We start from the raw sequence: 14,377 nt of genomic DNA on the forward strand, positions 1-14,377 counted from the left end.
AGCCTATGTTATTTCTATATAAATGCCAGTTAATTTATGAGGTGCATCTTGTGTGTGATCATTTATACGGTTCTGAGGGTACTGAACTAGGTATTTGCATATACAAAGCTGTTGCGTGCAGGACACGGCTGCAGCCCAGTTTCTTCCCACTAGTGCCTAGCGTAGCTGGGCGGTGCTTGGATCCAGGGAGCAGGCAACCACTTCGTCACTTAAGTTCCTTCTGCTTTTCTCTGAAACTCGATCAAGTTTTGCCCCATCTGTAATCAAGACCCTACAGAAACATACGTAGTTGCACTGGCACAAGCCCACTAGGAATTTTCCTCATTTCACTGCTTCTCACTTGGCTTCACAAGTAAAATAAAAATTTAAGGACTAAAATATCCCCCTCCATATTCAATGGATTTTATAAATATGGAGAAGAAAAATTAAAGCTAGAGAAAGAATTTAATCCTCAGTTTCTACGTCAATAAAATAAAGATAGTAGTGTCTTTCTTACAGAATTGTTTTGTGGATTCCCCGTGATAACTTATAAAGTGCCTACTTTAGTGTCTGCAACCTGGAACAGGCTGTTAGCGTTTATTTTCTTTCCTTTCTTCCGTTTTTCCTACTTAGACTTTTCCTGTTTCTCTCAGGCTATTTTCTCTATCTCTGCCTTGGGAGGGAAATATTCTGCCAAGCTGCCTTCCTTCCTTTCATCATTCAGAAAGCCCTAGAGCTCCCCTCCCTTCCTCCAAACCTTGCGTTTGAGACCTCACTCGGAACGAGTGGTTCAAGTTGCTAGTATTTTCCTCATTTTCCCCATGTCTACTAGCTTACACCACCACTTAAGCAAAGCGGTGACTCATTCAGTGTTTGTTGCATGATAAATCCCTGTACCTCCTGCGCTAGGAAGGGTGGAGGGGCCACCCCAGGGCCACCTACTCCACTGGAGTGTCAGGGGAAGAAAGGGCTTCCTTCAACTGGCCTCTGACCCACCGCCTTCCAGCTCCAAGGTGAGGAACCTCACTCCACTAATTGTCCCCTCTTCCTCAATTCTGGCTTCATTCCTGCGCTTGAAAAAGAAGCTTTTGTGGCCCCTCGGTTCCCCCTCAGGCTATTGACTTACCACACAGCGTCTCTTTCCACCCAAGCTACCTGAAAGAGTTTCAGGTTTTCTCACGTCTTCACAGGCTTGCTCCTCCTTTAACCCTGAAACTGCTCAAGCTACAGTCACCGATGACCTTCTGGTTGCTGAATAAAACAGACCCCTTTCATGTCCCGTGCCTCATGATCTCTGCAAGGCAAGATGCTCTTGATATTATTTCCTTCTTGAAACTCCTCCCCCCAACAGTGGGAACTCCTCTGAATTCTACGTGCCTGTGCTCAGTGGCTTTCAGCGCCTCAACCAGCAAGGTCCACAGTGATGTCAGATTCAAACCCATTATTTGTGCTTCTTCAAACCTGCTCCTCCTGAATCTCCTATCCTGGCTGATGGCACTGTCATCTGTTTAGTCATCCCTGCCAGAAACCTAGAAGGGAGTCTCATTTCCCTCTACTCCATGCTGCCTCCATCATTTCTCCTCGTTATTCCTCCTCATGATTCCTACCCTTCCTAAGGGACTTTTGTCACTCCTGCTCTAGCTCTCTGCAGAGCCACTGTATTGGCCGCTTTGAGGGCTCTCCTCCGCTGCACCACTCACCCCTGCTTGTGATTAGGCCCTCGCCATCTCTCTCGTGGTCCATTGTAGGAATATGCCAACTGGTCTCCCTACCCTCTAGTCCTGCCCAGTTCCAAGCATCCTCTACTCTGAATTGCAGACCTGGCCATGGCACAGGTGGTTGGCAACCTATTGTCTTGACTAAACAAGCCAAGTTCCCTAGCATGGCATCCAGTGTGCTCCTTTTCTGTCTGATTTTCTCTCCTGCACCTTCCAGTCTATATGCTTCAGCCATTCCATCATCCCTTTTGCAACAGGATTTTTTTTTTTTTTTTTTTTTTTGAGACAGGGTCGGTCTCACTCTGTTGTTCAGGCTAGAGTGCAGTGGTGTGATTACGGTTCACTGCAACCTCAAACTCCTAGGCTCAATCAAGCTACCTTAGCCGCCCAAAGTACTGGAATTACAGGCTTGAGCCACGGTAGCTGGCAAGAATCATTTTTCATATATTAACTTCTGTGTTTTTCCTTAGAGTTCTCTCTTTCTGCTTCTCCTTATAAGAATGCACCCAGGCATTCTGCTTGTCTCACGAGGTTGTTGGCAGAGTGGAAAGCAGAAGTTGTCTGCAAGACATTTCCTTCCTGTCTTTTATTTCCAAAACTCTATGCTCAGTGAGGAACCTATCTAAGTCAAGGGGGAGAGGGCCAGAGAGAAGGCATATCTTTGAGGGAATCTGGAAAGCAGAGAGGGATTTTCTCTAGAATAAGAATCAAGCCTGGAGTTGGAAGCAGGTGGTCCTATGCCCTCCTATCTGGCAGCTCTCAGGGGAGATGATTCAGCCTTAGAAAAATAGCTTTGTTGTTCCCAGCTTCTGCATCCCTTTCTCCGTGAGGACAGAGAATAGCCAGCATTTTCTGTACCACCACTGTGTGCCCAGCTCTTCTAGTAATTCAACGTCTATCACTAACACCAGTTTATAGATGAAGGAACTGCAGCACAGAGATGTTGAGTGACTTGCCTCAGATCTCACAGCTCATCAGCAGGGATGCTAGAATTTGCCTTCAGCCCTCCTTGACTCCTAAACCTCTATTTTTTTCTTCTCTTTCTAAAAAAGTTATTATTTAGCCATCAAATGAATGAACCAAAACTATTTTTTTAAATTTGTTTTTAGTAGAGACGGGGTTTTGCCATGTTGGTCAGGCTGATCTTGAACTCCTGACCTCAAATGATCTGCCCACCTTGGTCTCCCAATGTGCTGGGATTACAGGCGTGAGCCACCTGGCCCAACACAAACTTGCATTTTTACCTCCCACTACCTTCCCTCAATTGCCCTACTGCCCTACCCCAGTCAATGTATTTTTTCTTGTGTCTCAGTCCACCTTGTACAGATCACAATTATAGTACTTATTAAACACATAGTAGGTGCTCAATAAATATGTGATGAAAAAATAAGTGAAGATTTCTATTTCATCTAATATGCTCAGCTGGGTGTCTAGACCAAGCTTCCCACACTGAAAACAAAAACACAAATACTGGGCAAAATAATAAAAATCTATTCTGGAAGGCATCTATAAACTGGCAAGAAATTAAGAAATTGCCCCAGGACAGGGTGAAGGTCAGAACCTAGAGAGATAAGCCGAGCCCAAAGTCAGCATATGCCTAGAGAGTTTTTGCTGAATCCAGTGAGTTTGAATGTTGATTTTTGAAGCCTTGGGAGTTCTGTGCAGCAGAAGTAAAAGTTAATATGTACTTTAAGTGGGGAGATTAATAGAAGACCCAATAAAGGTAGAATTGCAAAAGCAAAATAGTAGAATAAGAAAAAAAAAATTACTTCTCAAGACAACCCAGAAACCTCACTAAAGCTGGTCACATATGAACATATAAAACACATATAGGCCAGGTGCAGTGGCTCACACCTGTAATCCCAGCACTTTGGGAGGCCAAGACAGGCAGATCACTTGAGGTCAGGAGTTCGAGGCTAGCCTGGCCAATATGGTGAAACCCATCTCTACTAAAAATACAAAAATTAGCCAGGTGTGGTGGTGCACGCCTGTAGTCCCAACTACTCAGGAGGCTGAGGCAGGAGAATCACTTGAACCCAGGATGCAGAGGCAGTGAGCCAAGATCGGGCCACCTGCACTCCAGCCTGGGCAACAGAGGTAGACTCCATCTCAAAAAATAAAATAAAATAAATAAATAAAATAAAATATATAAGCAAGTCTCAACAAATCTGAAAATTCTGAATGCATTGGCCGGGCACAGTGGCTCACAACTGTAATCCCAGCACTTCAGGAAACCAAGTCGGGAAGACAGCTTGAGCTCAGGAGTTTGAGACCAGCCTGGGCAGCACAGAGAGACCTCATCTCTACTAAAAATGTAAGAAATTAGCTGGCTGTGAGGGGTAGCGTGTGCCTGTAGTCCCAGCTACTCGGGAAGCTGAGGTGGGAGGATTGATTAAGCCTTAGAGGTTAAGGTTGCAGTGAGCCCAGATTGCACCACTGCACTCCAGCCTGGGCAATAGAGCACAACCCTGTCTCAGGAAGAATGAAAGAGAGAGAGAAAAGAAAGAAAGGAAAATGTTTATCATACAGACTATATCCTCTGATCACAATGCAATTAAGACAAGAATAAACTTTTTTTTTTTTTTTTTGAGACGGAGTCTCCAGGCTGGAGTGCAGTGGCCAGATCTCAGCTCACTGCAAGCTCCGCCTCCCAGGTTTACGCCATTCTCCTGCCTCAGCCTCCCGAGTAGCTGGGACTACAGGCGCTGGCCACCACGCCCGGCTAGTTTTTTTGTATTTTTAAGTAGAGACGGGGTTTCACCGTGTTAGCCAGGATGGTCTCGATCTCCTGACCTCGTGATCCGCCCGTCTCGGCCTCCCAAAGTGCTGGGATTGCAGGCTTGAGCCACCGTAACCGGCCAATAATCAACTTTTTTAAGAAGTAACTAGAAAAACCTATTTGGAAATCCATGGGCCAATGAACAGCACTATGGAAATGTGACAACATTTAAATGCTATATATCAAATATTTGATACCATGTATGAAAATATGAGGGATAAAACTGAGCAAGTTGTTAAGGGGAAACTTATAGACCTAAAAGTTTATATTACAAGAGAAAATTGTTTGAAATGTAAAGAGCTAAAATGTTAGAAAAAGAACAGGAAATTAAAGTCATATGGAAGAAAGGAAATAATAAAGATAAAATCTTAAAAATAGTAAAATCGCGGTGGCTCAAGCCTGTAATCCCAGCACTTTGAGAGGCCGAGACGGGCGGATCATGAGGTCAGGAGATCGAGACCATCCTGGCTAACACTGTGAAACCCTGTCTCTACTAAAAAATACAAAAAACTAGCCGGGCGAGGTGGCGGGCGCCTGTAGTCCCAGCTACTCCGGAGGCTGAGGCAGGAGAATGGCATAAACCCGGGAGGCGGAGCTTGCAGTGAGCTGAGATCCGGCCACTGCACTCCAGCCTGGGCGACAGAGCGAGACTCCGTCTCAAAAAAAAAAAAATAGTAAAATCGAACGCAAACATGCGATGGATAGAACCAACTAAGCCAAACACTGCATTTGTGAAAGACAGATATTACAAACTTCTGGTGAAAAATGATCAGGGATAAAAGAGAAGGCACAACACACAATGTGAAGCATAAAGAGGACGCTATAATCACACATGATGTAGAACTTACAAAGGTAAAAGAACTTTGTGAAGTTCCAACAAACGTAAATTAATAAAACTGAAACTCGTAACTGTCCAAGAAGTTGAATCTGTTGTTAAATGTTTTCTGCAAAGAAAAATCCAGCTAAAACAGTTTGCCAGTGACTTCTACCAAACATTCCAGGAATAAGTAATTCCAATCTCACACTCAGTATGGAAAAGGAGATTATCCCTCAACTCGCTTTATGAAGCTGGCATTGCCTTGTATCAAAATCTGATCAGGAGAGTGTCAGAAACAAAAATCTCAGGCCAAAACACTCTTAAATAAAGACACAAAAGTCCTGAGCTGAATTTCAACAATATGAATCCAGCAAGGTAATACATTATAACCAAACTGGCTTATCCGAGAATGCAAGGTTAGTTTAAAATGAGAAAATCAGTTAATGTAATTCACCACATTAAAAGACTAAAGGAAAAAAAATCCTATGATAATCTCAGCAGGTTCAGAAAAAGCCTTTGATCACATTGAATATCCAACCAGATAAAATTCATAGGAAACTAGGAATATCTTCCTTGAAAAAAAGGAGGAATTTACAAAAGCGTATGTAGCGAGTATCATAAGTAATCATAGCTTTAAAAAAAAATGAGGGGTTGGGTGCAGTGGCTCACGCCTGTAATCCCAGCACTTTGGGAGGCTGAGGCAGACAGATCACTTGCCCAGGAGTTTGAGATCAGCCTGGGAAACATGGCGAAATCCTATCTCTAAAAAAAAATTAGCCAGGCATGGTGGTACATGCCAGTCGTCCCAGCTACTTGGGAGGCTGAGGTAGGAGGATCATTTGAGCCTGGAAGGCAGAGGTTGCAGTGAGCCGAGATTACAACATTGCCCTTCAGCCTGGGTGACAGAGTGAGACTGTGTCTCAAAAAAATACATAAATAATAAAAAAGAAATAAAATTTTAAAATGAGGAACATAAGTGTGCGGACATCTCCACTTCTATTCAGTATAGTACTAGAGGTTCTAATAGTGGAATAAGGTAAGACAAAGAAATCAAATATGTACGTATTGGAAAGAAAGAAATCACAATGACATGATTGTATGGGTGCAAAATTCAAAAGAATATATACATAACCTATTGAAATGAATATGAGAGTTTAGTAATGTTGCTGGATGCTAAAATCAATATGCAAAATTGTTAACATTTGTGTATACCAGTGATAAGTAGTTTGGGATGAGATTTTTTGAAAGATACGTTTAGAGTAATAAAAAATAAGCGATTGAGGAATAAATCTAACAAAATTTGAGCAAAACTTTTAATTTTTTAATTCTTTCTTTTGAGACAGGGTCTCACTGTGTCACCGAGGCTGGAGTACAGTGGCATGAACACAGCTCACTACAGCCTCAACTTCTGGGCTCAAGGGATCCTCCACCTCAGCCTCCCAAGTGGCTGGGACCACAGGCTTGCAGCACCATGCTGAAAAAAATTTTTTTTAACTTGTTTAAAACTTTTTGTGGCAATAGGCTGGGCAGGGTATCACGCATGTAACCCCAGCAATTTGGGAGGCCAAAGCAGGTGGATCACTTGAGGTCAGGAGTTCGAGACCAGCCTGGCCAACATGGTGAGATTTCCCCCATCTCTACTAAAAACACAAAAATTAGCTGGGAGTGGTGGCACACACCTGTGGTCTCAGCTACTCGGGAGGCTGAGGCAGGAGAATTGCTTGAACCTGAAAGTTGGAGGCTTCAGTGAGCCAAGATCGCACCATTGCACTCCGGCCTCAGTGACGGAGTGAGATGCCATCTCACAAAAAAAAAAAAAAATTTGTGGAGACAAGGGTCTCACTATGTTACTCAGGCTGGTCTTGAACTATTGGGCTTAAGTGACCTTCCTGCCTCAGCCTCCCAAAGTGCTGGGATTGCAGGCATGAGCCACTATGCCCAGCAAGACCTCAATAAAGAGAATTAAGAAACTTCAATGAAAAACTATGAAGAAGACCTAGTTAGAGAAATACCATATTTGGAGATAGAAAGACCGAATCTCATAAAAATATTAATTCTTAATAAATTGATCTATGAATTCAATGCAATTTCATTCCAAATAGAGGTTACCTCTTTAAAAGACTCTTGAAGAAAAACAGAGAGGGAGGAATTACTTTCTATACATTAAAACTATAGGATGAAGGCAGGGTGATATTAGTATAGGGGCAGACAAATAGGCCAATCTAATGCAATAGAAATTCTTACCACACACACACAGAAAAGTATGTGAGGTAATGAATATGTTAATCCACTGGATTTAGCCATTCCACAATGTATGCATGTATCATGTTGTACACCATAAATATATGTAACTTTTGTCAGTTTAATAATTAGGCCAGGCACAGTGGCTTGCACCTGTAATCCCAGCACTTTGGGAGGCCAAGGTGGGAGGATTGCTTGAGGCCAGGAGTTCAAGGCCAGCCCGGACAACGTGGGAAGACCCCATCTCTATTTTAAAAACTAAAAATAAATAAGAAAATATAAAAAGTAAATTAATTTTATTTTATTTTTTAATAAAGTGATTAAAAAAAAAAAAGACAGGGTCTCACTATGTTGCCCAGGCTGGTCTCGAACTTCTGAACTCAAGTGATCTTCCTCCCTCGACCTCCCAAAGCGCTGGGATTACAGGTGTGAGCCACCACACCTAGCCATTTTTTAAAACTGCAATAGAAAGCTCAGAAATAGGTTCAACATATACAGACAGTTGATGTATGGCAGAGGGGGCAATTCAGAATATTGAGGAAAAGACGGATTTTTCAATAAATGGTTAGGAGGCAGTTGACTATTGTATTTATTTTCATTGCTATAACAAAATACCACACACTGGGTAATTTATAAAGAAAAGAAGTTTCTCTGGCTCACAATTCTGCAGGCTGGGAGTCCAAGATGGATAGGCCGCATCTGGTAAAGTCCTTCATGCTGTAACCTAGCAGAGGGCTTCTGGTGGCAAGAGGGCAAGGGATGCTCATTCAGGTCCCTCCTCCTCTTCTTATAAAGCCACGAGTCCCAGCCTGGGGGCTCCACCCTGATGACCTTATCTAATCCCAATTACCTCCCAAAGGTGCCACCTCCAGATACTATCAACATATGAATCTGGGGATTACATTTCCGACACATGAAGTTTGGGGAATATGTTCAAACCATAGCGATTATCTATATGGGAAAATTAAATTTAGACTCAACTCCGCATCATATCCCAAAATCAGCTTTAGTTGGATTAAAGATCTAAACGACAAATCAAAATTGTGCTCCTGTCATCATTTTAAGGATATGCTTTCTTTTCCGCATTTTACCATTTCTGAAATTGTGATTGATTTTTTTATAATAAATGTCAACTTAGACTCCGTGATTCGTGATACAAAATTTTTAGGAGACAAGATAGAATATGCTATCAAATTCTGAGTGAAAGGATTTATTAAACAAGACACAAAAAGCACTAACTATAAAGGAAAAGATTGATACATTTAACTACATTAAAGTTAGTACTTCTTTAAAAGAGACCGTAAAAAGAGTAAAACAAAACAAAACAAAAATAAGCACCATTCCAGGAGAATATATTTGCAACATACATAATCAATCCAAGATTAGAATCCAGAATATATAAAGAACTCCTATGAATCAGTAAGTAAAAATCTCGCAATCAATAGAAAAGTTAGCAAAAGAAATGAAGATGAATTTCACAAAAAATAAGCACAAATGCCCATAAACTTATGAAAAGATGTTTAATTTCATTAGTAATGTCACGTACGTCCGTGTGAAGAGACCACCAAACAGGCTTTGTGTGAGCAATGTGGCTGTTTATTTCACCTGGGTGCAGGGGGGCTGAGTCCGAAAAAGGAGTCAGCAAAGGAATGGTGGGATTAGAATTAGTTCTTACAGGTTTGGGATAGGCGTACAAAGTACACTCTCAAGAGCGGGGAGAGTATTACAAAGTACCTTCTTAAGGGCGGGGGGGAGAATATATCATATCAGTTAGGGTGGGGCAGGAACAAATCACGATGGTGGAATGTCATTACTTAAGGCTATTTTCACGTCCTTTGTGGATCTTCAGTTGCTTCAGGTCACAGGGGATATGATGGCTTAGCTTGAACTCAGAGGCCCGACAAGTAATCAGGAGAATGTAAGTTAAAACTGCAGTGACATACCACCACACACCCATCAGAATGATTGAATTTTTTAAAATTAATTAATGTTTTTTTTTTTTTTTCAGACGGTCTTGCTCTGTTACCCAGGCTGGAGTGCAGTGGCGTGATCTTGACTCACTGCAATCTCCACCTCCCGGTTTCAAGCAATTCTCGTGCCTCAGCCTCCCAGGAAGCTGGGATTACAGGCCCAGCTAATTTTTGTATTTTTAGTAGAGACCGGGTTTTGCCACGTTGGCCAAGTTGGTCTGGAACTCCTGACCTCATGTGATCCACCCACCTCGGCGTCCCAAAGTGCTGCGATTACAGGTGTGAGCCATCACGCCTGGCCAGAATGGTTAAAATTTTTAAAGTTGTTCAATGCCAACTGTTGGAGGTGTTACTAATGCCAATGATCAACCAGCATTCAGACACATCACTGGTTCAAATCCAAATGGTACCACTTTTTTGGGGGACAGAAAGTAGAATTTATTGGTGAGTATTAACAGGGGGCAGCAGAGTGGAAGCCATCATGAGTGCAGGGCCCGCCACTTGTCCAGAGGGCCACGACTGGGGATGTACTTGACCCCACAGCCATCTGGGATGAGCCGCTTCTCAGCCACCATGTCTTCAAATTCATCAGCATTCAACCTGGTGAAGCCCCACTTCTTTGAGATGAGATGAGATGAGATGAGATGAGGCCCCTGCACAGGGCCTCAATGACATGCTCCTTGTTCTGCAGCTTGGTGCAGAGGGACGTGATAACTTGGCCAATGTTAACCCTGGCCACAGTGCCCTGGGGCTTTCTTTCCAAAGGCACCTCGCATGCCTGTTTGGAGCCTACACTGGGGTAGTGCAAGGTCAGAGACACGAACATCCATGTTAAAGAAGTTGTACATGTGCAATGGCTGCAAACAGCAGCTTCCCTGGTAGTGTATGAAGCCTGTTTCTTGTATGGGTTGCTCTAAGAAACCAGGTCTTAAAGATGGGTGTTCGTGTCTCTGACTCCCTATGTTGCCCGGACAGGACTTGAACTCCTAGCCTCTAGCAATCCTCTTCCCTCCGCCTCCCAAGTAGCTGGGACTACAGGTACCCAGAGTCAAACTATAACAACTTTAGAAAACAGTTGAACATGAACACACACAGGGACCAGTAATTCCAATGTTAGGTACATGCCTCTAGAAATTCTTGCCCGAGTGCCCTGAAAGACACATACAGAAATAGAGCAGCATTGCTCATAATTGCAAAGAAACAACATGAGTGTCGACCAAGCGTGGGATAGATACTTAGATTGTGGTGTAATCATATAATGAAATCCTACTGATTTACATCAACATGGATGAATTTCAAAAAGAAAATCTTAAGCAAAGAGACATCACAAGATTAAAGCATGACTCTACTTATTCTATTCCAAAAATGATATACTGTTTCAAGATAAAATAGGTGATAACAGCTATAAAGAAAAAAAAGGAAATGACAGAAATTGCAGTGCAGGAAAGAGAGAGACAGTGCAATCCGAGTTGGGTGTAAGTCTAGAGCAGGGGAATGTGCTGTTTCTTGGCCTGTGTGATGGATACATAGGTGTCTGTGTGTACTGTTATTTCACAATATAAACTAAAATAGATGAAGGGTAAAGGAGAATGAATTAATAAATATATACATCCGCATTTTTTAAACGTTTTTGTGCTCCTATAAGCTCTGTAAATTTCCGTTCACACTTATAAGACAAACTTAGTGTTCCCTAGAACTTTCCTATAGCACTGCAAGGAATGGTCTTTCAATAAGGCACTGCAGTTTGTTTTGTAAAAAATCCTTCTAAAAGGTGAGGAAGAATAAGTTACACAAAATGGGTCAGAAGTGGGAAAAAAAACTAGTAGAAACATGAAGACTCCTAGTAAGTCACTCACATATACATAGCCCCAGATCACTCCATTTAGGTTTTTAAATTTATTCATTTATTTTTTTTATTTATTTATTTTTTTTGAGACAGAGTCTCCCTCTGTCGCCCAGGATGGGGGGCAGTGGCACGATCTTAGCTCACTGCAACCTCCCAGGTTCAAGTGATTCTCATGCCTCAGCATCCAGAGTAGCTGGGATTACAGACATGCACCACCAGGCCTGGCTAATTGTTGTATCTTTAGGAGAGATAGGGCTTTGCCACGTTGGCCAGGCTGGCCTAACTCCTGGCCTCATGTGATCTGCCCGCCTCCCAAAGTGTTGTGATGACAAGCGTGAGCCACCGCACCCAGCCTGTTTGCTTTCTTTGAACTGGGTGGTTATCATTCTTAGTCCTGGGTACAAAGATTCTTCCAGTTGGTCAATGGACTTTCTTTTTTCACCGGTCATGTGCTGCCAGGTCATAAAACCAGGGATCTTCAAGGCCAAGGTATGGGAACCGCAGCTGCGCAGAAATCCCCTCTGGAATCTCGTGCTGTCTGAACCCCTCGGGTCATGGGCAGTTCTTGTCAGGGACAATTCATTCCAAGATGAGGCAGGGCTGTTGTTCCACTCAGCAGGCAGACCTATCCAAGGAGACCTGCCTGTAGACTCACTCTGAAAATCATGATCCCGTTGGAGAACACACTGCCTTCCATAGTTTAAAACTGGGCTGTTTATAGAGAAAATGTGTTCTGTAAATTCTGTGTAAGAAAGATTTGATTTATTAGCACTTGGAGATGTCTCTGATCCTTTGTAACACTAGGCCTTCATCATCCCATATTTTACATTATAACTAAACAATTAATGATAGTAACATTTTAGAAGCTATAGAGGGGAGGAGAGATTTTAAAAGGCACTCACCGAGGAAGAAATCGGCTCACCAGCGTGTCTGAAAGCTGCTGTACGGCGAGGACCCTGAGGCCAGCCCGGAACATTTCCTGGCGCTTCCAGGTTACTCGGTTCAACAGCCATTGTCTTAAATTATTTTCAGAATAGCCACAAATTTGAATGGAATGTTGGAACTACTGCGAACTGTCCCTAAGAAGGTGTTCCCAGGGTACGTCTGGTCTCCTTAAGCCTTTCAAAAAAAAAACACTTTTAAACTCCTCCTTTCTTTCTCCTCAGTTTTTGGGTGTGGGCCCTGCACAAAGATCCCTGATAAGGGATGCTCCTTAAACAGAAGTGTCAAAAGACACATTTTCTACAAACGTAGTTGAAAGATCTCAATTGCCCTTGTGATGAGAATCCGGCAGCACTTCATTCCATGAAATAGAGTGAGTGTTCGGAGCTGAGCAGAAGGAGTTGTCTTTACAGACAGGGAAGGGCCGGAGAGAGCAGAAGCCAAGAACAAAGACAGCGTTAGTTTCAAAGCTATTTTTCTTGTAAGGGGAGACAGGGAGACAGAACAATAGAAAAATAACTGATTAGTTAATATTAGGTCACTCTGCTTCTTTTTTACATAAGATTTAAAGCCGAAGGAACTCCGTTATCCTGCAGACTGAAGATTTACACTGGCCTGTTTGGGAAACCGGCTGTTATCTCTCTCGTGATTGCTTGGAAGGTCAAATAACAATTTAGTCCGGGTTTGGTGACATGAAACTGTAGCATGGATGACTCCATTTTAATTTTTAGTCTGGTCTTTTGGGGCCTAGCGCAGGAGCTTAGTCTGAAACAATGACCTCCCATAATTCTTTTCTCTTTTCTTTTCTTTTTTTTTTTGAGACAAGGTCTTGCTCTGTCACCCAGGCTGGAGGGCAGTGGCACAATCATGGCTTACTGCAGCCTCCACTTCCCAGGCTCAAGTGATCCTCCCACCTCAGCCTCCCTAGTAGCTGAGATTATAGGTGTGCACCACCACACCTGAACATAATTTTTATTTAACATCACCAAAGTGAAATCTTATTGGGGAAGTGACTCTATTTCAGCAAAAAAGACTAGTTCTCTCTCACTCTTCACTCTTCTTTTTCCTCTTCCAACTTTCTCCTTCATGAAACTTCTTCCAATTCAACAAATGTTTGTTGACAGCACAAAGTTTTTGTTTTCTTTCTCCTTATTTACCTAAATGGCTTATTAATGTTAGACAAACTTTCTCCAGTGTTAGAAAAATTAATGGGAAGATGTATGGCTTTGTGGATTATTTTCTACTCTGGTAGAAATAGAATCTCAGTGTTCTCACTAGGAGATTCTTTTGTCATTCAGTAAAAATTCCCAGAAGTGATTAAATAAATGCTCAGTAATTTTAGAGTACTATGTAGTTATTAAAATTAGCTAATCTAGCCAGGCACGGAGGCTCACACCTGTAATCCCAGCACTCTGGGAGGCCAATGCGGGCCGATTGCTTTAGCCCAGGAATTCGAGACCAACCTGGGCAAGGTGGTGAGACCTCGTCTCTACAAAAATACAAAAATTAACTAGGTGTGGTGGCTCATGCCTGTAGTTCCAGCTACTCAGGAGGCTGAGGTGGGAGGTTTGCTCGAGCCTGGGAGGCAGAGGTTGCAGTGAGCCAAGATGGCACCACTGCACTCTAGTCTGGGTAACAGACCCTTCCTCAAAACAAAACAAAGAAACTTTTATAAGGAGACTACTTTTGAACCCAGGGATTGCCTAGTTTGTGACTACGAACTTCTGGGAGGACAAGAAAGCATCATCACACGTCTCAAAGAATACAGGAAGAAAGAAAAAGGACAGATTTTCCTATGTTTCCTCGTTGGAATATCTGCCGTCCCCAACCCTCCCTCACCCTCAGATAACACATCCCACTCCCGTTCCAACCTCCCCTCAAAACACGAAACACACAGTACTGAGACCTTCTGTGTCAGCCCGGGAGGGAAGCAATAAAAGAAAGGCACAAACAGGGGAGTGGCAAGGAGGAGGCTGACAAGGAGGAACCCCAGGCCTCTGCATGCAATTGGCAATTGGCCATCAACTTCAGTAACCCACTGCCCTGTGGACAAGAAACAAGAGCAGTGCAGGGGCAAAGGTAGGG

General features: G+C 42.9%; 1 protein-coding gene and 1 non-coding gene across 2 annotated transcripts in view; one reads left to right on the plus strand and one right to left on the minus strand.

The window, feature by feature from the left end:
* Nucleotides 1-1,301, minus strand: part of LPIN2 (lipin 2) — an 84,167-nt gene extending 82,866 nt beyond the window's left edge. Inside the window, exon 1 of the mRNA XM_023228366.3 lies at nucleotides 1,106-1,301. The gene's annotated coding sequence lies outside the window, so the exon portion shown is untranslated. The remainder of the gene's footprint in view (nucleotides 1-1,105) is intronic.
* A 9,005-nt stretch (nucleotides 1,302-10,306) lies between these two features.
* Nucleotides 10,307-10,439, plus strand: LOC111553630. Its single transcript, XR_002735013.1, has one exon. It is a non-coding gene; the product is annotated as a small nucleolar RNA SNORA70 (small nucleolar RNA).
* Nucleotides 10,440-14,377: the final 3,938 nt, after the last annotated feature.

This window comes from Piliocolobus tephrosceles, chromosome 18 (assembly GCF_002776525.5).
Source record: "Piliocolobus tephrosceles isolate RC106 chromosome 18, ASM277652v3, whole genome shotgun sequence".
NCBI classification, from domain to species: Eukaryota; Metazoa; Chordata; class Mammalia; order Primates; family Cercopithecidae; genus Piliocolobus; species Piliocolobus tephrosceles.